At 40.5% G+C, this 26,706-nt stretch overlaps 1 protein-coding gene across 34 annotated transcripts in view; it reads left to right on the top strand.

Annotated features, from left to right (window-relative positions):
- Window positions 1-26,706, top strand: part of DLX5 (distal-less homeobox 5) — a 100,782-nt gene that overhangs the window by 39,294 nt on the left and 34,782 nt on the right. For 20 of the 34 annotated variants that reach the window (XR_016394334.1, XR_016394342.1, XR_016394341.1 and 17 more), the window contains exon 3: window positions 14,509-26,706. This exon is cut by the window's right edge. The gene's annotated coding sequence lies outside the window, so the exon portion shown is untranslated. The remainder of the gene's footprint in view (window positions 1-14,508) is intronic. The other 14 variants (XR_016394353.1, XR_016394352.1, XR_016394351.1 and 11 more) reach the window with 4 other exon arrangements.

Raw genomic sequence — 26,706 nt, 5'->3', positions numbered from 1 at the left:
CCCTGCAAAGCTTATTTAATTAGATTTGTAAACTCTCTTCCACGAAAGGAACAGTTAAGCTGATTTGGCATCTTGGAATTATCAAATGTTTCAAAGGCACAAGGTCCAAATTAACTAGATTTTCCTGGAATAACGATGAATATATGGGTTAAGTGATCATAATGATGATTCCTGCTGTTCTGCTCATGTAAACAAAATTAATGTTTATAAACTTTCTTCTAGTTCCCTCAAAAATAAAATAAAAGCAGGAACTTCCCTGGTGGTGCAGTGGTTAAGAATCCGCCTGCCAATGCAGGGGACACGGGTTCGAGCCCTGGTTCGGGAAGATCCCACATGCCGCGGAGCAGCTAAGCCCACGCACCACAACTACTGAGCTTGCGCTCTAGAGCCCGCAAGCTACAACTACTTAGCCTGCGTGCCACAACTACTGAAGCCCATGCACCTAGAGCCCATGCTCCGCAACGAGAAGCCACCGCAATGAGAAGCCTGCGCACCACAACGAAGAGTAGCCCCCGCTCACCGCAACTAGAGAAAGCCCGCGCGCAGCAACAAAGACCCACCGCAGCCAAAAATAAATAAACAACCAAATAAATAAAATAAAGCAATACAAAATTTAAAAATAAAAAAGGAATTTCCACACCATTGTGGGAACAATAGAATTTCCATTGATGATGAAGGGACATTAGGCTCTTCAAACTAAAGAACAAAGTAAATATTTTTACATGGTTGCAGGTCCAGAGAATGGGCCTCACAGCTGCTTGCAAGAAAAGGTCATGCAGCTTATGTTCTTGCACCCAGGCAAGGTACTCCTATGCTATCAGTCCTACTCAAAGCCCAGTGCAGCCCTAACCCCACGCTCACACGTTCCTATGAGGCATTTCAGTTACCTGCTCAGACAAAAGAGATCAAGGAAAGGGGAAAAAAAACGGAGAGACAGGAATTTGTTTTTGCACCAGGCCTAAGATGACATGGGGTATGGAATTTTAAATAACTAGTGAGGGAAATGGTAAGGTTTGCCATGCGAGTGGATCTTTCCATTTCTGCCACTTCTTTTGTGCCACTTCCTATTTATTTGTGCTCCTCATATTTCCATGAAGGATTTGAAGTGGCTTTAATAACTGACATATAAAATAAATATTTTATTCCTCCCACTCTCACTCCAGACTCAAGTTAGGGAGTTGCTCACAGCAGGCTGACCAAGAAACTTTTGCCAATGGAACTAATCATTCACTAGTTTTGTGATTAACACAGTGACATGCATAAAAACCCTTGCTTTCTTTTTCCTGTGTAGATAATATTGGTCGAGAAAAAGACAGCCTTCTTTCCTCCCTCCAAATATCAAAATCAGGTTTCGCTACATAAATATGGCCTAGCTAGTCCATCTATCAACTCTATGTAAAAGATATTAAAACTAGAGTCTACAACTTCTCTTGGAAGACTATTTTTTGTGGTTGCTGAAAGGATAGTGTGAAAACTTTTTATTGTTTCAGATTGGACCTCCCAAGCCTGACTGTGAATTTTTATGCCTGAGTACCTAAAAACTCCAAGAAAAACACAGCTCAAACCACCACATTTTGCTTGCTTTCTGGTTCAAACCCTATAAAACCACCACATTTTGTATGGTTTCCACCCCAAACCATAAGCTGGCATGGGATCCCACTCGATGCTTTCTGCTCAGGTCTAATTGAAATGTTTACCAACCTTGACAACATTTTCGACTAACTTGTCACTAACTTGGAATGCAGTTGAAACAAGCTGAGTTCTCAGCAATAATTTCTTCATTAGGATCCTTTTACCCGACCCCCTGCCACCCAACTGGGGACACAGAGTCATTGCATTGTCCCCGGTCAATCACTGTTACTTCCTCTGTGACATTCTACTCATGCTTGCCTTGTCTTGGACCTTTCTAACTCTTTTCTTCCCCTAAAAATGAACCTCTTCTGTGTATTATTCCATCACTTTGTGTACTTTGAAGCTAATCAGATAAATCAGCTTTTGCATTAAGGAGTTAATGGATTTAAAATTTTTTAGGGAATGCATAGGGCCCTAGATTATAAGTTCCTTGTGGTCAGGCATGATCTCTTGCTGACCATTTGGAGTTTCCAGGTCAAATATCAATACAAGATTTTAATTTGCTAAATCTGGCACACCTAGGACCGTTGTATCTCCACCTTCTAGAAACCCCCCACACGGGTGCTCAATAAATATTGGCTGACTGAATGAATAAATGAAAATAGCAGGGGATATATACCTCGGGATCTTTTGATTCTCTCTAAATTACACTGCATAGGGAGTTGGCTTACCCTGTAGGCCTGGACCTATTTGGTATGGTCTTAGGTATCTGCGTTTTTGAGAGAGATTGGGATAGGCATGGTCTTGACTTTCTTCATTCTGCTTTTTTCGTGTGACCATTGTTCTAGGAGGGCATCCTTCTTCCTTGGAGGAGCCTGTGGGATAGAAAGGGGTAAGGGAGTGAACACCTGCTATTAGCTCATAGCTCACCAAGGGAAGAGCAATCCTGACAATTGGATTGGGAGGTCTTGAGAGAGTGGGGACATTAACTGATTGCTTCCTGCTGCCATTCTTTCTCCACCAGAAGTGGAAGCTCCCTTGATAACCACGTATACTAATAGGAGCCTCCTGGGAATCCATGGGTACTTGGAGTGGGGAGTAATAATAGCAGTTTGGGCTGACTAGGATCTTTTATAAATAGTCCTAATGCCCCCAAAGTCATCATCATGAGAATTCGTAAGGCCTCCGTGGAAGGAGAAAAACTGTCTCAACATGTTTATTTTATAATTATGTTAAATTATCAATTACATTTATTACTGAAACTGCTGTAAAATCGTAAGGGTGCTTTTACATTAGGAGCTAGGGGCCACTGGACATAAAGGCAGTGTTGACTTTGTCTTCATTTTTGCATCTACTGTTTTCTTCAGGAAGTTCCAGAACTTTCCTAGTACTTTGATATACTCTCATAAAAATGTGACTTGGAAAGGGAAGAACTTGCATCATATGTTAGCATGTTGTCTGTTTATTTAGAGCTGTGACTAAAGTTCACGGGAGATCTATCTTCATATATTGGCTGCTCCTGAAAGACAAGGGAATGACTTTAACCTTGAGACAAATCAACTCTAAGCCAGACTGAACCCAGAATTCACACTCCATCCCACACACTCCCTCAAGTTCTGTTCTGTGAGTGGATTATCTCTGATGCTTGTTTATCTGATTTCTAGAATCTTTTTCTGGCCTTAGGCACTGACAGATATAGGAAACTATGTGCTGTCTGGCTACTGAATTCTGTTCCCCCAACAAAACAAGGTCAAAATGCCTTGAAGTCCTATCTAGGAAGAGTACTCTCAAAGGTGTGGAATTTTGGTTTTCTACACATGATGATTAAAAATGTGGGCTTGGGAGTCAGATCTATGTGGAATGGAATCCTGTATCTGTCCCTTTACTAGCTTGAATCAAGTTGCTTTACTCTTCTCAGCTCCAGTTTTCTCATATACTAAGGGGAGATACTTATAGTACTTACTGTATAGGGTGCTTGTTAGAATTAAATGACCTACTGCATGGAGAGTCTAGCTCACATACAGTACAACAAAGGAGAGCCATTACCGTTCAAAATCTGGAACAGAAGATTTTCTTTTTAAACAGACTCAGAATATTTCTGGTCAACAAACACACCTGTATGGCCTGGATTGTGCTTATGAGCCATGATGGAAACTGTGGCAATAATGTCCCTGCACCTGGTTGGCCGCATTCCTGGCCCTTCCCCTGAATGTCCAGCTTCTGGTTTAACTGGAAGTTGGGAGGCAGGGCCAGGACACTCTTGCGCCCTCTGACATAGCGAAGACTGGAGCCCTCTGGGAAAGTGGGTGAGCATCCCTGGTGCCAACCCAAATTGCCTCTGACATTCGTGGCTGCTCACCCCCCACCAGCTTTCTGGGGGTTGTTTTGGGGATGGTGCATTCCCAGCACTGTAAAGGTGGTGGCTGAGCCTGGGGCTCTGCTGGATTTCTGGCCCTGCTTCCAAACTTCCAGTGCTCTTCTGGCTCAACCAGAAGTTGAGTTGTGGGATGGCCTGGTGGTGTGTGTTGGCCTGGGAGAGTGGGTGGGGTGCAATGGAAAACACTTACGCGATGAATTTAGAGGCCCTGGGGATGTTGGATTCTTTCCTTAAGTGGAATTTTACTTCATGCCATTTATCCTTTCTATCTACTCTTAGCTTTCAAAGGGTTCAATCCCACCAGGAGTACAAGGGCCATTGCAGATGAGTTGTGGAAATAGATTAGAGGAAGAAGGAAGAAGTTGAGATGGGTTCCTTCCTTCAGCAATGTCTCTTCTCCTGGAATCTCTCCAACACTCTTTCTCCTCCTAGCAGTTTTTTTCCCCCTGTTAGTCTTTCTAAAATGTCCATCCATTTCTGGCCATCCACAGAAAGAGAACTGAGGTTAAAGGTTAAGGAGCCTCAAAATTCTTGTTTTTCCTTCTTCGTTCACCCTTCTAGCCCTTTCGTTCTTTTTTTGCTCTTCTTAGAGCATGTTAAAAGGGAGCTTTTAAATTAATACTTAAAACATGGGAAAAAAACTTCAGAGGAAAATAAAACAGAGGGAAACAAGGCTAGTAAAGTAGGAAGACGGAGAGGAGGAGGAGAAGGAAGTGTGAGCCCCTCAATCCCAAGATGACCAGAAATGGCCCATGGTTAATATGGAGAAGGCAAGGCCTCTTGTCTGTCTTAAACTTCAGAAAGGAATTTGCTGAAATTTGGTAAATGTGGAAAGGAGAATTTGAGGGGGCGCAAACCTCACCCACAGGACTAGTGATTATATCGAACAATTCAGCGTTGAGGAAATCTAGCCGTACGTCTGCAGGTGATGGATCCAGATAGACCAAAAGGATTAGAACTATCTCCTGATACCGGGAGTTTTATTTTGGTGACGGATATGGTGTATTTATATATAAGGTAAGCATTATAACTATAGGCTTGCTGTAACAGGCTTTATTTTTTTATTGAGTGTACATTTACTTCACATTTATTTATTTTGAGCATATTTGGAACATCCACCAGTTCTGGTAGAGTCAGAGCAAAATAAAAAGATAATCCCTCTACTTATGGGAGCAATAAATTAAGGAGGAAAAAGGAAATAGGAAATAGGAAAAAGCCAATTAACTTATGTCATGATGGGGGTGGGGGAAATAGGGAGGGGTTGGTAAAAACGTCTGGGGATCTAATGTATAACATATTGACTATAATTGATAACACTGTGTTATATAATTAAAATTTGCTATCTCTTAGAGATATTTAAAGACCTTGAATGCTCTCACCAGAAAAAAAAAGATAAATATGTGAGGTGATAAAATGTGCTAATTAATTAGGTGGGGGAATGCTTTCACGAGGTATACATATATCAAATCATCACAATATACACTTTAAATATCTTAGAATTTTATTTGTAAATTATATCTCAATAAAGCTGGAAAAAAAACTACTAAGAAGAGCAAATGCTTTCCTTTCATGGGATTATATTACCTGTATGGCTATATATAATAAACTTTCTAAATGCTATTGCAATGGTAAAAGACCCCACTTGGAAAGAATCCCAGGTGTGTCATTCCTCCAGCAGAAGGTCAGGGAGTGGCCACATTTGTCTTTGTGTCTCCTGTGCTATTACAGTGCTGGGCACACACCAGTGTTTCTCAAGCCAAACCAAACTGATGGAGAATAGTGAAGGGGGAAGTTATCTGTTTGTTTGCTTATTTCAGCTTTCTTATTCTCTTGTTGGTAATCTGGTTTAGGAACCTATTCCCATTTTTCTCCTGAGACTAAACTCCCAGAATATTCTAATTAAAAAATATTTTTGGCCCCTATCTGTTAAGCGCTTATTATGTATCAGGCCTTTAAATACCTTGGGTGCTCAGTACTCCTCACAGGTGATACCACCTAATGCTTGCACAGTCCAGTGATACAGGGATCCTGACTGTTGTACCCAGCACCTTGCTCATTCCAGGGCTCAGTACAGCTTAAACAATAGTAGCAACAGCTGTGAGAGGAATCCAAGGACCAATTTGTTGGAATAAAACAAAACAGGGTTTTACCATATGGGAGATATATCTCAGATGGGTTTATTAGATGTAGGATGATTTTTCTTGTAGCCTAAGGGCTTTCTGGAGGGAATCTGAAATCTTTTCACTATGCCCACATCATTGCCAGATGTGGAAGTAGTGAAATAGACCTTATCCTGTGTGTGCGCGCACACACACACGCATATGTGCATGTGTAAAATGGCAAATTCTGGCTCATAAACTGAATTTCAGTTTATCTCACTCTCACTTTCTTATGCAAAAGTTTCTTCATGAACCCTCTAAATATGCAGCAGGACTCCTGCCCCCCCCATTTGAATAAACTATAGGTCATATCATGTTCACCAATATGTAAAACCAGAGGCAGTAAAATAATGATAAACATGGTAATTTCGTAAAAGAGCTTGTTAGTCTTGTCCTCTAATAGCAGGAGGTAATGGAGTGCTCCACCAAAACTTAAAAATTCATAATGATTATTGATACCATTAATCAGAATTTGCCATGTGAACAGCTCAGGGATCTGTTGTATTAAGCTGTCATGTGGTTGCAATCATACTTTTTAAACTGCCATCAGAGGTAACTGTCAGCAACACCATATCTCCTCTCAATTACGGCTTCAGGTCCCCAGGGTTCCATCCTGAGTCCAGGGCAATTTGTACAGTTTGCTAATGACCTGCTGATTGTCTGCACAAAAGCAAAATTCAGGCAACACAGTGATTCCACACAAAAGCAAAGGACTGTCTGCTGTCAAAATAATACCACACTCTAACTTTGATAAAGGTTTTTTAACTGACTACAAGGTACTATTTGGTGCTAAAACGGGTGGCAGAAATAATGTTTATTCAAATAACTAACAAGTTGGCAGCAGGGAGGAAAATTTCAGGAGTGTGTGTGTGTGTGTGTGTGTGTGTGTAAAAAGGATACTGTTTAGATAGCTGTTTCTGTTCAGATATTTGGTTCTGATTTTGAAAGGTACAGAAACTAGCAAATATCTGTTTCAACTGAATATTCATGTTGGTAATTATTAATATACTTTAATAATATGCCACCAAAGTGTTTTATTTCTAGGTAGTGAAAATGTGTGCTGAACACTACATTGATCTATCTACCTATTTATTTCTTGACCTACCTCTATGGTGTGCCTCAGGGAGCAGGTTTGGGGTTGTCGAGGGCTGGGTGAAGCCATCTCAATACTCTGCATGGGTGTGTCTGCCCCATAGCATCTCCCCTCTAAACCTGAGGACACAGAAGAGAATCATTTAAAATCCTACCCTGCTCCTCTTTTTCCCTGCCCCCATACTCCACTGGCTCTGCAGGCTGGCCAGTATGTATGTGTGTCTAAGGGGCTGGTTCCTCCTTAGGGGACTTGTCACCAAGTCATTTATCTGTTTAGTGATGGAGGAGAACACCTACTAAGACTGTGACCCAGTTTCCAAAGCTTTATTCCAAGACCTGATTTATTTGATTGTTCATTCATTCATTTATTATTTTATTTATTTATTTATTTAGTTAGTTAGTTAGTTTTGGCTGCGTTGGGTCTTCGTTGCTGTGCAGAGGCCTTCTCTAGCTGTGGAGAGCAGGGGCCACTTTCCCTTGCGTGGGCTTCTCATTTGCCGTGGCTTCTCCTGCTGTGGAGCATAGGCTCTAGGCGTGCAGGCCTCAGCAGTTGTGGCACGCAGGTTCACTAGCTGTGGCACACGGGCTTAGCCCCTCCGCGCCATGCAGGATCCTCCCGGACCAGGGCTCTAACCCATGTCTCCTACATTGGCAGGCGGATTCCCAACCACTGCGCCACCAGGGGAACCCCATTCATTTATTCTTTCACTCATTTGGTGATTTTTAAACCTGTTATTCTTTATCAGGCCCTATCTAACCACTGGGATGATAATGATGAGCCTCAGCCATTAAGCCCCTTGTGGACCGGTAGGAGTGAATTGGCAGTTACCAAATTCTTGATAAACTGTCAAGGATCCCTTCTCAGCTCAGTCTTGAAAGGACTTAAAGAGAATGTGAGTTGCAACATGTTGGCAAAATGAAAGCTCCTCCACTAAACTGTAAGCTTGTTTAGGGCAAGAAGTGAGCCTTGTCCTTGGAATTATTTATAGCTCTGAGCACAGGAAGCATATATATCACATGTCTAAAAAATATCGGTGCAATTTTTGGAATGTGTAAGAATCTTCAGCAATGGACAGTAAATTGCAGATGTCAAGAGTAGGGGTTTTGTGGTCAGTTATGGGTTTGGCTTCCACTGATATAGCTTCACTTAGTAACTTGTGATGGCTCTTGCCTCATCAAATTATTATCCATTTCAAAACATATGTGTTTAGCAACAGATACACCAGTGCATGTGCTAGGTGTTGTGTAGTCAAGAGTGAAAGAGATAGAAACAGGATCTTTCCTCCTGTAGCTAGCTCACAGTAGAGGAAGTGTAGGGATCTCAGAACAGATACAGATAATTCCAATAAAATGTGTTAAGTTTTGTGAGAAACAAGTACTACTGTTACCTAGACTACCTAAAAGGAGGGGTCAGGAGGTCAGGGAGAAGAGTGCTCCAGGCATTAGGGACAACGTGCAAAGGCCTGGAGGCGAGAATGATCCATGGTGCATTCCAGGGACTTAAATATATTCAGAGTCATTGAATTGTCACCTGCAATGAGAGGAGCTTGAGATGAGGCTGGGGAGGTAAGCAGGGCCAGATCCTGAGGGACCTTGTAGGGAATGCTAAGTAGTTTGGACTCTATTGAAAATCAAAGGGAATTTATTGAAGGGATTTGAGTAGGGCAGTGCCACAATGAAATTTGTTTTTGGATGATTGCTCTGGCTAGGCTACGTATTGGATGCAGCATGGAGAGGGTGAGCTTTACCAGTTGGGAAGGCTTTTGCACTTATCTGGGTGGAAGATGGCCCATAGTCAAACAGTATGGTATAGTGGAGAATGCATAAGCTTGAGAATCCAACAAGACTTGGCTCTAAAACTTACTGTCTATGTGATTTTTAGCAAGTAACTATTTTACATAGTTTATTTTACACTTTCTCCTGCAAAATGGAGTAACTTTGACTGTCTGACGTGGGACTTAAATACTGTACATAAGCTGCCAGGTATTATATGACACACACCTTCAGTAATGTCCCTTTCTGCTGCTCTTTCCTCTCTCCTGGAATTTCTTCCCCTTTAATGTACACCTTTATGCTTTTAAATAGGATCTTTTGTTACTGTTGTTGTTGGTCCTTTTTATCCCTGGACCATGTATATGGTGAAGGCTCCTCCTTTTAAAAATTCTGCCTTTGTGACAGCTGCAGTTCTCCCAGAATGTTCTGGCCTATCACAAGGTTACCTCTGAAGAAGCTGGTTCTGTTGAACACTTTATTCCGGTCTGGGCCATGTTATAACCAATGAAAGGCAAGCTTGGTAAAGATGAAAATTTTCACTCCTTTCCCTTTTGGAACGTTCTGGTAACTGCATTCTCCCCCTCATGCCCTTGGAATGCAGCTTTGGTGTTATCTTTGGCCATCCTCTGGGCTGCTTCTTAAGCACTTGTGGAGACAGAACTTTGTGTTTTTTACAGAACAGACCTTATTTTCACTCTGAGAATATTCCAAAATCCTGTCATATTTTCCTTTCTGACATCTCTAAAATTCTTCTTTTCCCATTGATCTCCAATAACTAAAATCCTTTTCCATATTTTGGCCCTCTTTTTCTTCTATTCCTTATAAATACCTCTATTGTGGTCTCTGTTCTTGAATTCTGTCTCTGTTAAAGCAATCTCCTTGCTGCCTTTATTATAGCATCTTTTTAAAATGCCTTCCCTGATATCTGTCATCGGCATTAAATATGGACTTTAGGGACCTTCACCGATCTTCATTGCCTGATTATTTTTTTCCCTGCTGGTTCCCTATATATCTTCTTAATTTCTTAATATATGACCTCCTTATATGTGTTCTTTTTATTTTTTTCATTCACTTTTTGTTTTCCTAGGCAGTTTTCAAGCTGTCTCCTCCCTAGCCTAGTACATTTTCTTTCCTTTTTACATGCCAAACCCAGCCTCAAACAAGTTTGTAACCTGAAACCCCTCTTATTTCTTCCATAGCTCTTTTCCTCATGTTTGCTGTCCCCCTCTTCATGATGATGGTCTTTTCTTTATCAAGTGATGCTATAGCTATGTGATTGAGTGTACGTATACTCTCTTTTGGTACAAGCAGATCTATCATTTATTAAGGAAGGTCTTTGCTTAGTTGATTAAGTCCATTCTCTTGCTTTCATTGCCACCACCTTGGTTTGGGGCTGACAACTGGTCTCACTGCCTCAGCTATCTTTCCCAGCTATTCTGTCCTTCACATGGATCTCAAAAATGTCTTTCTGATTTGGTCCCTTTCTCTTCTGAAACAGAACAAAACAAAACAAAACAAAACCACACAGCTTCTGCTTTCCCTAGCCTGTAGAATGAGATTTACCTTCCCCAGGTGTGCATCAGGAGTTTTCATACATGGCCCCTCTTCACCATTCTAGACTCATCCTGTCACTTTTTAACCCTCGATCCTAAATTCCAGTCACAAAGAACTGCTGGAGGAGGTCATTTACCTTATTTGAAGGTTTGGAGTGGACTGCTACAGGACAAATATAGTCTGCAGAATTCTTTGCCATTTTTTTAAAACCAAAAGATTTCATGTAAAACTCTGTTTTTCTGGCTTCTCTCAGAAAATAGGGCAGTACTGCACCATATACACACCTGGCAACAAAGAGTTAAGAGTTGAATGGTGGCTGTCCCTTTAGATGAAGTGTGTTCTTTCTCCAATTTGCCACTGTTTCTGTCACTTCTTTTTGTGTCCCCAACATTGAGAGAAAGTGTCATTTGCCAGTTATTACTGCTCTTGTGCTTTGTTCTGTCTTAAGTATTAAGAATATTAAGTATTAACAGTATTAAGAGAGAATTATATCACATCTCTATATCTACAGACTTACTGATAGATAAATAAAAGATGGGTAGATACTGTTTTGCATTTCAAGAAACATATGGGGCCCACTTCACTCTTTCATCCTTAGACCCCGTAGGAATCTAAGTTTGGATCTCTGACAAAGTGACTTAGCACTCAGGGTCTGTGTTCAAATCCTGCCTCCATCACTTACTAGCTGTGTGGTTTTGGGCAGGTTACTTTAGCATCCTCTGCCTTACTTTCACCTCTGCAAATTGGGGATAACATTAGCGTGTACCTCACAGAGTTTTTATGAAGATTATGTGAGATAATCTATGCAGAGAATTTAGTAGAGGGATTGGAACATGGAAAGCATTCAATAAATCTTCACTACATTGTTATGACTATTATTATTTTTATTATTATTCTATTTTCCCCAAATCTAATGGTGGGAATATCAGATCCATGAGGGACATGGTTTTGGGCAGAGTCTTTTGGTGCCTGTTTAACCACACCTCCCTAGCACTCAGTTTTGCCACTTACTAGCTATGGGCCTAGTCAAGTTCTTTAACCCCACTGTGCCTCCATTTTATCATCTGAGATAACTATGTGCTATGTATTATGGTGTCTGCCACATAGTAAGTATGCAGTAAATGGTAGCTGTTATTGTCATCAGCTACCCTGGCAAAATTTTGCCTTTGTGTCCCTGGAGATGTCACTTGATAGTTGTAAGGAGCCAGGGAGCCAGGTGATCCACCTGTATGTGATACGTGGGGCCCATACTTTTACATGAGCTTTTCAATAATTGAGATATAATTCATATACCATAAAAATCACCCTATTAAAATGTATAATCCAGTGGTTTTTGATATATTCACAAAGTTGTGCAATCATCACAACTATCTAATTCTAGAATGTTTTCATCATCCCCCCCAAAGAAACCCGGTATCTGTTAGCTGTCATCCCTCAAACTTACCCCCCAACCCTTGGCAGGCACTAATATTTCTATCTCTAGGGATTTGCCTATCCTAGATGTTTCATGTAGATAGAATCATACAATATACGGCTGTGTACTTTGGCTTTTGCCTGTGTGTTTCCCCAAAGAATAAAGCTGTACCCTTTTCCAGAAAACAAATTCCTACTGGGAAGATAAAGGAAGCCCTAAGCAGGAAGTAAGAAGTAGGAAGATAGCATAGGCCAAGACTGACCTAAGAGGAATAAAACCAAACAGACATGCATCTAGGGGCCAATTTGAGTAGGCTAGGAATGCTGAGGAGCTGTAAACTGTGACTATAAAGATCAACTAAGCTAGATTCCTTTGGATCCTTCACAGTCAGCCCTCAAAACCAATATAAGGGTCTCAAATGCCCATCTGTGAATTCACCTGGGAGTTGGTTAAAAATGCAAATTCTGGGCTTTTCCTCAGGCTCGCTGAATCAGAATCTCCAGGATGGAGGTTTAGGAACTGCCACGAGCTTCTGCCAGGCAAGTGGGTTTGGAAATCATTGGACTACGTGGAACATGCTTGTATGACACTGAGCTGTGTTACTGTGTTCCATTTCAATGATACTGCTCTGTACTGTTGATGCTCTTCTTAAGTATGTATGTTGATCTTCCTTTTCTTTGTGCATCTCAGACCTGCTGCACAATGATACACAAAGTAGGGGCTCAGCACATTTTAGAAGATTGGTCATACAGGAACCTTGAGGGTATGGCTGGATTATTGCTGGCCACAAAGTCATTAAGGTCAACAGGGCCTAAGAGGAGACCTTTCTGGCACATTCTAAGCATTCTTTCTTTGAGATTTCAAGGCTGGGGTTTGTCTTCAGGGCTCTGACTTGTGCCCCAATGGTCAACAGCCCTTTGATCTCTGGGCTCCAGAGGATGTCCCCAGAACAGACCCTCAGGGGGACCTTCCAGCCATATGCATGGTGCTGATAGGTAGAGGAGTAACAACAGAAGCACAGGGGTGGTTCCTATACCTCACGGATCAGAATCCCCCAGGGGACCTGTTAACATTCCTATGCCTCCCCCAGACCCACTGAACCAGATTGTTGTCCAGGAAGGGGAAATTACTACTCAGACACTACCCAAATACTGCTGTAGAGTTTGAAGAACCTGATCCTCCCGCCTGTGTCTGGAGCTAAAACAGTGGGTTGTGCTCATGGGGATTTACTTGGGCAGGGCAGTGGACTAGAATTTGGGAGATCTAGGCTTAGTGTTGGCACTACCATTTAGTCGGTCCCTGTGTGACACTGGGTATGCCACTCACCTTTCAGTGTGCTTCGTTGTAAAATGAGGGATTTGGACCAGGAGAGACATCTAGAATGCAGACATGATCATTGGTATCTGTAGGAGGCTTCTCTATAGGCTTGGATGTCAGCTCTAAAGGATCCTTTTCTTCATGTCTCTGAGGACAGACCTGCTATCTCCGTCTGGAGTTAGCCGCTGTTCAGTGTCACTGGAGGCAAAGTTGCTGAAGCCCTCTGTTTGGACGCTGCGGGGTGGTGTGGAATGGTGGTGCGATTAAACAAGAAGCATGACAAGCCCTACCCCTTTCCTTTCTCCTTCTCTCCTCTCTCTTCTTCCCATATTCCAGTAAATAAGAGTTTCATGTATATAAGTCCATTTTTAAATTGAAAATATCCCATGGGAATGTTAAAGTCACCAATTGTTAATACTCTAGTATGAAATACTCAAATCTAGCCATTGGAAGACTTCCTGTTTAGTATTTGTGGTATTAAAGAAATTTGAGTGGATGGGTAATAGCACATGCACTTGGGTTCCTGGAGCCTGAGGTAGGGGACAGAGTGGCACAGCAAGGGAGAGGATGGCAGCCAAAGATAGTCATTGATTTGGTGGTTTTGCCTAGACCCTGGCAGTGGTGCGACAATACATCTCCTGTGATGCTTTGGGCAGAGATGCCCTAAACTAGTGATGCTTCACCTAGACCATCTTCGAGTGAAGTTCTTATCACTCTTATTTTGTTAATTATACTGGAAATCAATCATTTTGGTTGCCCAGGAACTGGGTAAAGTTTAGGTCACTGTACTTCTCCCTTTTCATGGGATCTTAAATCCAAATTTATCCCCCAATACTATTCTTTATTCAACTCTCACTCAGGTCACAAAATCAAACTCCATTCAGGTGAGCCCTGTGAAACACTGTGAAGAAACAGTGGCTGGTTTTGGATTCTGTGGGCTCTCTTCTTTTTCCCCAGTTTGTCTCTCCCTAGCCCACTCATTCTACATCCTTTCTACATGCAGATTCACTTGTATTTAGTAGCAATTATAATTTTTCCTCTTTCTTTGGTTTAGCGAAATAAACGAAGGAACAGAGAATCCTTAGGCATACTTTGTGTGTTCCTGTAGTCTCTGCCCCATTGTCTGAAAAACCAGACTTCATTTAGATGCCAGTGAATCCATCAACGGGTTTTGTTTAAGCCATGTATTTACCAAGATCCTCACTTGAGCAGTGGCTTAACTTTTGAATCTTTGATTTGTAATTTTACAGTTGCTGAGACAGAAAACCCACTCCTTTGGAGGAGCATGGCCTTTTCCTATACTGCTTCCCACCGCTGCTTCTGAGCTTCTTGAACCCTGGCCCCTGGACACCACTATTAAGAAGACCTTATGGATGGGCTACCTACCGCCTGAGAGAAGAGGAACATCAACTGCAGTTTCTAACTAGATTGCCTTCTTCATTTCAAGTAATGGCTGCCATCAGGGTCAAATTAAAGACAGACCAGCTGGACAGCGGCTTGGAGGACTAACCCATACGGGCACTAAAATGTCCACAGTGTGCTAACACATCTATGGAAATATAGGGAGAGGAAAATAATACCAGCTCTTCTTTTAGGGAGAACTCTGTGTGGGGCTGGAAGAAATGGTTTGAAGTTTCTTGGTGGTGGAAAGTAGGTAGTAATCAGAATCTAGAGGAGCATGGGGATGGTTTACTGCAGGGATCCTGTTTTTCCTACTGGGATATATAAATTGGGTGCCCCAGCTGGATTGTTTGTGACCATGGAGGGTAGGCAGACTACCCCAGTGGTCCTCCTGCTCAATTCTTCTCCACACACAGCTCAGCCTGTCCTCTAGTAAAGATCCTGCAAGCAGTGGTTTGAAGGAGACACCAATTTATTAGCATACACATCTCCATTCTGCACTCTAGGGCTTGTAAATGAAGACACAGTCATAGATTGTCTCTCTTCCAGTTCTAGAATGTTAGCCCTTAATGTGCCTTCATTTACTCGGAGGATAAGGGTTGTTAGCTAACAGAGCAGATCAAGTCAAATGGAGCTTGAACTCTTGTGGGCTGGGTGATCAGATCCTGTGTTGAGTTAACTAGATGGAGACCAAGTGGAACTGAGATTTTAAAAAATATTTCGCTGAAGGGTGGTACTGCCAATTATTTGCAAATGAGGACATCAAGGAACATCCTTGGAATCATGAAATATAGAACTTGTGGTCGTGTTCAATAATTTAACAGACAGTTAAGTACCTAGTGGACACTGTGGAGACTTAAGACCAAGATAGACATGGTTCCTACCCTCATGGAACTTATATTCTAGTTTCTCTTGAGTGTGAAGAGCAGTGGCTACAGCAAACAAGTGGTCACAAAGATATTCTCAAGTCCAGGATTCCAATTAACAGAGTACTTTCTCTTGCCTTAATCATGCCTAGTGACCAAGCTTTTACAAGAATTATAAGTCTGCATTCAGGACTAGAGCCACATCTTCTGTCTTCCTGTCCAGCACTCTTCATTATAAGTCTGTGAACCAGTGTGAACTGTTTCCCTAGCAAGCTAAAGTCCCATGGTGTCAAGGGAAGGGCTTAGGATTAGTAGGATTTCTGGAAGGGGTGATATTCAGTGACTTGGGTCAGGAAATATGAAGGGATAGAGCCAGCAATTGCTTCTGTCCTATGTAGGAAAACTGCAGTGTGAGACATGCTGGGCTGGAAACTTTGAGACCCAGATTTTAGTCTTTATTCCAAGACTATCAAGCTATGTGACTATGGTCAAGTCACATGACATTCCACTTGGAGGTATCTTGAATGACTTCAAGATCCCTTCCAGCTCTAAAAATGTTAACATCAGGCCCTGGACTACAGGACAACTGTCTAGGTTCTAACTCAACTGTTCCTAAGCTGTTAGGTCAAATAGATCTGCAATAGTCATTTGACTGTTATTTTCTGGAGGGTTTTTTTTTAATCAACCTTGTAGGATACAATGAGTCTGTCTCTCCCCTTTGGAGTTGAGAAGGTTCTAGAAACGTACCCTGTAGAGCTCATAGAGGCTTTATTCCCTTTTTAATCCTTTCTTCTCTCCCTGCCTTTCTCCCTCTCCTTTCCTTCATCACATTTCTATGGAGCATACACCGCGTGCTTTGCACTGGGTGTGGGCTAGGTTTGGAGATACAAGGTAAATCTGACATTTTCCCACACTCCAGAAGCTTTCACGGGAGAGGGGACAAAACCCTCCTTCCCTTCATCTGCTGGCTTTCCTTTTGATGATGTTCCAGGGGGGCGTGCTAGTGGGTAACCGGCTACAGGCAGGTGCCTCATTCTGCTCAAGCAATTTTGAGGTGCCCTGAGATACACATCCAGGTAATTATTTCAGCCCAGGGTCACCATGAAAAGATCTATGTCCAGATAAAAGGAAGAGATGACTTTTCACTTCTTGGAATAAATCTGAGATAATCCGCTATACAGTGATGGTCACTGTCTACCCCATCCTCTGCAATCCAGCTTTGCTCAGGTGGGGAGACTCTAGGTGACTAGTTCCTAAACTTAAAAAAAAATCCCTCTCAATAAATAGACATCTTTCTTGTATACTGTGTTTCATATATTCACTATAGCTGGTGGCCCTTTAAAAAGGAAAGGGAAAACACTAATCACACAAAAAGATATTGTTATATATTCTTACCTCATTGTGAATCCTATGTAAGTGCCTTCTCTTTATCTTTGTTTCTTCCATCATTAGCAACTCTATTTGACAGTTATCTCTAAGTGCAGAAAATACTTTTTGGAAAAATAAATCAATGGAATTTCATATTCAGAATTGCTGACATAAACTGTTTTATTTGAGACTTTTATCTTGGGAAATAGTTTTAGGGACTTCAATATCTGGCTTAAACGCTGGAATTAATTACTCTTGACTCTCAATTTTGCCTCCCATTTGAGGTCAAGGAATGTACTGACACCTCCAGTTAATGCTTATACCTCTCTGTGGCCAAGAGCTTTAATTTTCTCTATTGCTTTCATTTTTCTTTGCAGCTGTACTGCATTACTAAATGGATTGATTAATGCTTCATCTCTTCTCCTTGTTCTTACTTTACCTCTTGTAAATATACTAAAAACAGTGTAAGGTTCACAACATCAGATGGCTGATAGGACTTACAAGAGAAACAAAGGGCCTGATAACTCACATAAATGGAAAATTGACCCTGGAATAATTGACAGCATATTCAAATATCTTAGTGCAGTGTTACTCTCATTAAGCAGAAGTGGTATCAGTAAATCTATACAACTCTACATATTCTAATGAAAAGGGAAAATGTTTTCTTTTTACATGCTGGAGGAGCTGTAGCAGAAAAGGGAATATTTTGTCAAACGTTTCATATTTCCAAATATCTGGATATTGGCCATTATGAAGAAAAAATACAAATGATGGACTACCTCTTATATGCCTACTCCGAAGTCTTGTAGCTCCAGCCATTGACTCTAAGGCAATTTACATTTGTTTTCTCTGTCCTTCTTGAGAGGAAACAAAAATCTAATTTTTTTAAGCAATTAAAATTCTTTTGCTTCAGCTAGGATGAAAGAATTAGGAGTTCTGTCTCCTTGTACATAATTGTATATTTCATCTTCCTTAATGATTGACAGAAAACAGATAAACTGAGACATCTCTGAACTGGGGTTGAATGTACTCTCTTGGTGGTCCCATTGCTAATCTGTTTGACTATTTTGCAGGATTTCTTTACTCTGTAATGGAAAGGTTTATTAAATATGAGGGGTGCAAAGCTTTCTGAATACAAATGAACTTATTTGCCAAAATTTAAATGCTCCTTCTTGTCAGTGAGTGCCTGTCTCACTTAACAGGATCCAAATTGAATAATAAAGAAAATTAGACTATATTGTACCTCAAGAGAAATCGTGCATGAATTATAACATAATAGTGAGGGGGAAAGGGGTCATATTTTTGAAAAAAGAGTAGATGATTTAGATCATATAAAAATGATTAACTCAGAGAAAATGAATTCTTTTCAAAGAAATATACTAATTCAATGAGCAGGATTTCCCATGCACAAGCAATCTACACCTTTGGCTAGCTTAGAATTTTTTTTGGCTGTGCCACATAGCTTGTGGGATCTTAGTTCCCTGACCAGGGATTGGACCTGGGCCCTCGGCAGTAAAAGCACCACGTTCTAAACACTGGACCGCCAGGAAACTCCCAGGCTAGCTTAGAATGAAACTCATAATCATATGGAAATGCATGGTAGGTTTCAGTGGTTACAATTTACTACCTTATTCCATCATATACCTGTGATGGAGCTGGAAATCCAATAAACATCCATTGAAAAATGAACACAGATCTCCAGAGAAGTACAATAGGGAGACAGAATTTGAGAAATTGCCCCAATTCGTTCTTTAATCATGGGGTAATGAGGCTGTCCCTTGGTCAGTGTGTTTATTCCCATTGCCTTGATGTTATCACTAATAAAGCTGATGATCACAATGCCTTTCCCCTGCCAGCATTCGAGGGGCACTGTGGGAAGAAGAGGGCAGCCCTCTTGACCAGGGAGACAGGCTGGGAGAACTTCAGCAGCCACACAAACTGTTGACCATGCTCACGGATGGAAACAGAGTGCATGTGTCGAGTAAAATAAACCAGTAGAGGGGAAGTGAGGAAGAACATAAAGGTGGGACTGTGCAAAGACAGGAATTGGTCCCTGTCATACACTTGAAATAGGAAGGTACCTGTTGGAAAAGGATGAAGTGAGGAAGGATCCTAAAGTAGAGAAAATAAAGGGAAGAATGAATGTCTCCAGAGTTTGCTGAAATTAATTATCCTGAGATTTCAGGAGGAGGAAAGGAAGATCAAGAGAAACGGAAGAAGGCTCTGAAGCCTGTGAAGTTTCAAAAACAAAAGAAAGCGCAAACAAAAAAGTTTATAAAGTAAAGTCATGCTTTTCTTGGAGAAGAGACTGGGCATTAACAGAAAGTTTGATGACAGCAGGATTTGTATTTAGGGGTTTACTTTCAATCTAAGAGAAGTTTTATATGACACAGATGCAAAAGACATTAATGTCTTTTGGCCATGATACTGGGCTTCAATTGCAAAGGGGAAAAAGAATGGTCAGCGCATCTCAGATAAACACCAACTGTGCAATATTTCATTTGAGATTTGTATTATCTCCAATTAAGTAAAAAAAAGAGACCTAGTGAATTTGATTGCCTCTGTAGGAAGGCTTGAGGATTAGAAACCTAGATTTCCCACATGGGATGATAATTTGATAGTAAAAATTAAGAAATAGAGAGTCTGGGGACATTAAGATTCATCTCCACCATTTCAAATCATGATCCACACCTTCAGAAAAAAAGAGCTTGGGACTTGGAAAGGAGAAAGGAGAAGGGAAAGAGATGACTGATGGGTGGGTGAGCAAGAAGGGGGAAATGAATGCTGCAAACCAAATAACTACACAAATTGTGAGAAAATTAAATGAACAACAGAGTTTGAAAGATAAGTGGTTAACGAGGAATATGAGATAATAAGACATTTAAAAATAGGAAATTACTATGGAAAGTGAGGATGAATGATGAATTACATGGGAGATGATTAAGGTACACAGGAAGGCAAGGAAGGGAGGAGGTAACTGGGATGGAAAACAAAACGTGACTAATAGGTGGAAAGGGCAGGCTTGAACTCTCGGCAGCATGTCCCCCAACCTCTGGAGAATGTGCACAACCTAGAAATAAAGGAGGAACAGATGAAAAGAGTTCACGGTTAACGTGAAATCATGAGGACAACAGAGGAAGCAGTAAGTGTCATTTGTCCTTAGGAATGAAAGCATTTCTAGAGAAATGTATTAGTCTGGGTTGTCCATTCATCTACGAGTAGAATTGTCTTCATCTACTTCTTACAAAATGTTAAATTACAAAATGAGTGCTATTAAAGAAATGCTAAGCACTGTCAGGGGAAGTTGAAGAAAAGATTGCATCTAGAACAACTGAAGTGGGGACAAAGTGAGCAAATCTGTTCACAGTCTTTTATATAAAATTTTGAAATTCAGCCTTTTAAGGAAAAAAACTGGAGAGAATTTATCAAATAGAAATGTGGGCAGTGATGGGGGAGGGGAGATTTTTTACTGTTGTAAATATTTTAGAATATATTCTTCTACAATATTTTTTTTTTCTCGTCAAATGAGTGAGATTAAGCTAAAAAGCTCCTGGGTATTGCTTTAAACACACTGGATGAGAGGGTTTACAGCAATGTAAAGTATTCCTAGTAGTAGAAATAGCATAAATTTTTTAAGAAGATTAATATCTGGAGCAGGTCTAAATGCTTGTGATCATCCTTTCACTTTCTCGTGTTTGTGCAGGGGATTCCTTTCAGCCAGACAGTACCAGACCCCCTTCAGAGGGAAGCTGATAAAGTAATTTAGGCGGAAAGGCCTAATGAGATAATGATGTTAAGGCCAGTTAACACCTAATAAGAACATAACCACCAGGGATGATATTGTTGCTTATTAATTATAATGATGATGTGGAGGAAAGAGACAAGGTGGCACTCATTTAGCAGAGAGCACTCAGGAGTAAAGCTGTTTTCTCAAAGGGCAAGTTTCAGGCAGTTAGAGTTAGAAGTAGGGCAACATGTAGCCGAGTTTGAAATTTATGGCCGTTGGGTTATACTGGCGACCACAGAACTGGAGGCCAAGCAGGAGGTAACAGATGCCTTCCTGATGGTGACCAAGACTGGAATGGAGACTGCTGTGGTTGCAGGGCCGGGCCATGCTCAGAGTCAGAGACTCCGGGCTGAGTTTTGGGGGCTGTCCTCTTGCCTCAGATTCCACAGTGGTCATTCGTGGGCAGACAGGCAGGTGTCCAGAACTGGACTGGGTGTGTTTCCAGTTCTGTGACCTTCCCCTCCACTCCACTTGGTCCTGGGAATCAGACGCATAGCATAACTCTTCAATTGGTGATGGTGCCCTTCCCTGTTGAGGGAGCCCAGAAGATCCTTTGGGCCTGTTTTTAGAGTCACAGACTTGATCTGTTGCCTTCATCTGCTGACCTGAATGTAAGGTTTCTTGGTGTTAGTCATTGCCCCTGCTCTGCTTCCTGAATTCCCCGTGGGTGTGGTTCATCCAGGGCAGGGGAATTGTATAAGTTCATTGCAGATACACTGGTGTCTGTATTAGTCACAGAACAGGAGTCGAGGATATGAGGAAGAAGCAGCCATGCGAAAAAACTTGAAGCTTTTGGAAATCTTGAGAGTCCTCAAGGGAGGCACAGCAGCTTGAAGTCCAGGAACAATCTGGGTAAGCAGATTTGGGGCCGTTAGGGATACTGGAAACTCTTCTCCTGATACACTGTCTTTCGCCTCACTATGTGGGTCTCTATCTGGGTCCTAGAGACTAGGCTGTCACTCACTCGTCTCTGGGTCTTTGGATGCCACCTCTGCAATAATAGGACGTAGTTTTCCACACCTTCCTGTGCTATTAATTTTATTAGCTGGATGAGGGCCATCTCACAGGATTTTTCTTGTTCTATGTGATGACGTCACTGACCCTGCCATAGAAAGGAAATAAATTCCTCATCGTTAACTTCTTAAAGCAAGTATTTTTATATTTATTAAATGTGTGGTTTGAGAGGCAGGAAGTGAAGAGTGCTGGACAGGAAGACAGAAGATGTGGCTCTATTCCTGACCCTTAGACATATCCCTGTAACCTTGGATAAATCTCTTGCTTTTCTGAGCCTCAGTTTTGCCATCCATAAGGTGAGAGTTTGGTGAGGGTAATCTTTATGGTTTTAAAGTTATTTCCAGCCTTAAAATTCTACATTTAAGTGTATATGTGTGTAAGGATCCTACCTCTATTAAACCTTTATGAGAGAATGACAAATACCGCCTTAAATCCATGGTTCAGAGTGGACAATTAAGGTTGGAGTTACTGATGAAACAGTGGCATAACTATTTATTGAGCACTAACTAGTGACCTGGCAGCCACAACCTTAAAGGCAGGTGTTTTACAGGTGAGGAAATGAAGGCTTCAAAAGGTGGAAAAGATTGTTTAAAATCCTATAGTTAATGAAGGAGTGGGGCCAACATTCAACTCTGCTCTTCCTGAAACAGAAGTCCTTGACCTTAATCAACGTGTGCCCATCTTCCACTCTTTAGAACCCAATACTTATGTCCCATACCTGCTGGAACTAGTCACTGAAGTTTTCTTCAGTTACAGTGGTTTTCAACAGGTGATGGAAGGAAGGAGCAACACAGGGAGTGACTTGACAAATCTCCCTAGTTGATTCTGATACACACATCTTGCTGCCTCTAAACCCACTCTGAGACATCACCCGGTCAGTCACACTAACATGATGACAGAAACAGTACCTTACTGGAAAACTTTCTGCCATGTGCCGGTTCTCACTTCTGCTTCTCTCAGCATGGCTTGGGGGGTAGGTAGAGGCACCAGACACAATTATTTCTCTTGTCTTCCAAATGGGAAATTGAAGCAAAGAGAATAGAACCATGCAACTTCACACACCCAGTGGTCAAAGAATGACATGAGGACTCATACCTTAAGACTCCAGCCATCACAGGACATTGTCTTTCTAGACAATTCAATTAATAGTGTATTTTATATACAGGGAAAAACATCACTTTTTTCCCCTTGGAGTTTCCTAGTAGATGTGTCATTTCAGTGACATTAATTTATTCAGAATATCTGTAAACCCAGCCTCTATGAATAGTGTCAACTGTAATAGCCATTAACAAATACCAAATGGAGGAGAATGATTTCTTAACCAGGCATTTTTATGAACAAAAAATGACTTTCTAGACCTTCACTGATTGGTCCCAGAAAAATGCTTTATCAGGGTTGTTAAGAGGGTTCAGGCATTCAAAACAGAGAGATGCTCTTCATTGTTCATATCTTCTTTGAAAGTAATAAAAAGATTAATTCCTTTTTGAAAATAAAAATATTAGCACCTAGAATTTCAAATTACTTTTCAAGAATTAATTTTAATGCCACATAGACAAAGCCTCAGACTTAGTTTTTTTTTTTTTTCCAGACTTAGTTTTAATCTACAGTTCTTTATAGTTTAAAATGCCTTCTTTTGGTCTTTCTGTATTTTGGTTTCTTCTCTTTTCCTTTGCTGAATAAATTCTAAATTTTTGCTCAGTATGGTTGAATTCACTTCATTGTGAAAAGTTAGAAATATCCAGCTATAGGATTTGATTAAGTAAAGATAGAATACAATATTGCCATTTAGAAGAATGAGGCAGCTCTATATGGAATGATGTCTAAGATATATAGTTAAAATTTAAAAAGCAAGATATACAACAACATGTATGGTAATCTGCCATTTATATAAATACAACATATCTGTGTTTATTCACATTGCCTAGCTGTGAAAGAACATTTAAGGATCTGGTAATAGTGGTTGCCTCTGGGGAGAAACTGACTGCTGGGAAATTAGAGGGGATTCTCTGTATACCCTGTTGTCCCTTTTATATAGTGTATCATGTTCATGTATTATCTATTCATTCTTCTTTATAAAGACAGAGGTAGAGCCTTTTTTATTGAGATGGAAAAATACAAAAGACATGTTCGGTATAAAAAGCAAGTTGAAGAATAGTATGAATAGTATATGATTCTATTTTTATAAATTAATTATACATACATATATGTATGTTATAAATACACCCATACACATCTCTAAGGATATGCACCAAATTAACAGTGGTTCCCCCTAGAGAGTAGAATATGAGAAAGAATGTGTGTGTGTGTGTGTGTGTGTGTGTATGTGTGTGTGTGCTTTCATTTCCTTGTCCTGTGTACTTCTATATTGTCTGCTTTTTTTTTTACACAAACTACATACTAATTCACAATAAATAACTTATAAACCCAACCAAAGGATTGCACTTGACTTCTACACACCTATAATCAAAATTTCCCAGAACAGCCCTTCCAGTCAGCCATTTTTTGTTTTTTATATCCCACAGATTCACTTCAGATCTCTTCCTTGACTTCTTCCCTGAAGTTTTCTGAACTTTCTGTTCCTTTATCTTTGCTCTCCTACATTCCCCTCTATGAGTAGGGCCCAGATAAGGTCATGACCAAGAAATGATAGTAACACTAGTGACAGTTCCTCTCTCAACTTTCCCTTTAAATCAATCCAGAATGATGCAGCTAAAATCCCCCTCATTCTTACTTTACAGACTTCAACCTTGGGTTAAATCTAACTATCTATTTCAAGAAAATTTCTTTGCTTTCTGGATCAATCCTATCAGCACATAAATATGCTATTGCTCCAATCTCAAACAAAAGCAAAACTCTTGGCTTTGTTTTATTTTGTTTGCTTAATTTTAGTGGTGAAACCTCCACTCAACTCTCTCAACTCCACAGCTTCTCCAAATACTGTTCCATTTCTCTGTGCTCCTTTACAGTTATTTTCCTTGAAAGAGCTGTCTTTCCTTTTGTAAAGACACTTCCTCCCCTACCATTCATTCTTTTTTTTTTTCCCCATACATTCTTAAAACCACTCCTCTCAGGCTTTCTGCCCTACCACTCTCCCTCAACTGTCTTGTCAAGGCCACTTAGGGCATTTACTTGCCAAATCCAATGATCAATTTTTAATCCTCATTTTCTCTCTCAACTCATTTACAGTTGATCACTTTCTCCTTCTTGAAACGCTTTCTTCTCTTGGCCTTCTGGACACCTTTCTTGGATCTCCTTCTCCCTCACAGTCTGCTGCTTTTTCGTTTCTCCTTTATCCTCTTCATCTTGAAATATCAGGACTGCTCAAGGCTCAGTTCTTGAGTCAACCTGCCTTCTCTATTTAAACTCATTTTCTTGGCGATCTCATCTAGCCTCTTGACTTTGAATACCATTTCCATGCTGATGTCTTTCAACTTTTATGACCAAACCCCAACCTGGCCCTAAACTACAGACCCCTTGTCTTCAAGGCCTATAATGCTTCCAGTACTCACACTACATCCCTGAACTCATCCTCTATCACCCCCTTCCCTGTTCTCAGGCCATATTGACCTTCTTGCAGCTTTTTGAACATGCCAGGAATACTCCCACCTCAGGACCTTCACACTTGCTGTAGCATCTGTCTGCAGTGCTCTTTTCTCAGATACCCACATGGCTCAGTTCCCTCCCTTTATTCTGCCCAAATGTCACCTTATCAGAGAGCCTTCCTTGAACACTTTTAGAATAGCACTTGCCTATCTTGCTGTGCCCCTTTACCCCTTTATTTTTATTCTGAGCAGTTACTATAATCTGAAGCATTATGTATCTATTAGACTATTATTTGCTCATTATATATCTGCACTGGAATGTAAGCTCCATGAGAACAGGAACTTTATTTTGTTCACCACAGTATTCTCAACATCAAGAAAAATGATTGTTATAGAGAAAATTGCTCAAAAAAGATTTCCTGAATATTGTTGAATAAGGAATGTTGAGGGATTCACTATAGTTTCCTTTAGCATATTCAAATTACATGAAATTTGTCTTAAGGCAGTTTATTTCTCCATCTCAACTTTCTCACGTTTTCTTTTAAAAAATCTGTTTAAACTTTTTATTTTGAAATAATTATAGACTCACAAGTATTTGTATAGTCCAGGGAAGTGCCGTGTACCCTTCACCCAGCTTCTCCCCAGAGTTACATCAGATATAACAATCCTTTTAAAAAAAATTATTATTAGTTCCTTGGTGTCCTTTCCTAACGTTTCACCTGTTCTCTTCTATGAGCTTTTCTTTACAGGCTTCCAGAACTCTTCATCTCTTATTTCTTGCCAAGCCATTGATGAGCTTTCTTCAACACCAACATCAAATCCCTTCTCCAAGATAACTGTCCTAAGCATGGGAGGGATAGAATACTTCAATTAAGTGTGAAAACCGGGTTTTATTTTTAATACTAACAAATAATCCAAAATAAGAGAAAAACTGTTTCATCTCTTAAGCTTGCAGGATCTATAGAGAGATGCTGTCTCCTCTGTAAGTTCTGAATAGCAACCTGCTTTGCTGTGATCTTTAAGGACATGCAAAATGATAATTTGTTGACTCCAGTGTGTACTTTTATCTTGTTTATGCAACTATTTAGAAAGAGTTGAATAAAAGCAAATATATGATTTTCTATATATGTATTCATATTTCTTTTAAAAAATTATTCTGCTGAGTACATGTCATTCACTTATTCAACAAATATTTATTGTGTACCTACTATGTGCCAAGACTCCATGCTAACAACGGTCTTTTATCCCCCAAGATGATATGGAATAAACATTACCTTTAAGACGCGACACGTCCAAAAAGATAGATTGAAAACTCCTGCTTTCCAGGTAAGTAGGTTACTCCCCAGTGGAATGGGCATTCATGTTCAGGAGACAAGGGCATTATTATGCTCTACTAATTGGTTTTCAGGGTTAAAAAAAATCAATGTTCCTTTCAATGTGTCTGAAATATATAAAATAACCTACCATTTA

The sequence above is a fragment of the Delphinapterus leucas genome, chromosome 9 (genome assembly GCF_059928025.1).
Source record: "Delphinapterus leucas isolate spDelLeu-1000000601 "Yukka" chromosome 9, BTC_Dleu_Yukka2, whole genome shotgun sequence".
NCBI classification, from domain to species: domain Eukaryota; kingdom Metazoa; phylum Chordata; class Mammalia; order Artiodactyla; family Monodontidae; genus Delphinapterus; species Delphinapterus leucas.
Note: the sequence above shows the minus strand (reverse complement) of the source record. Positions and strands in the feature narration are given on the sequence as shown.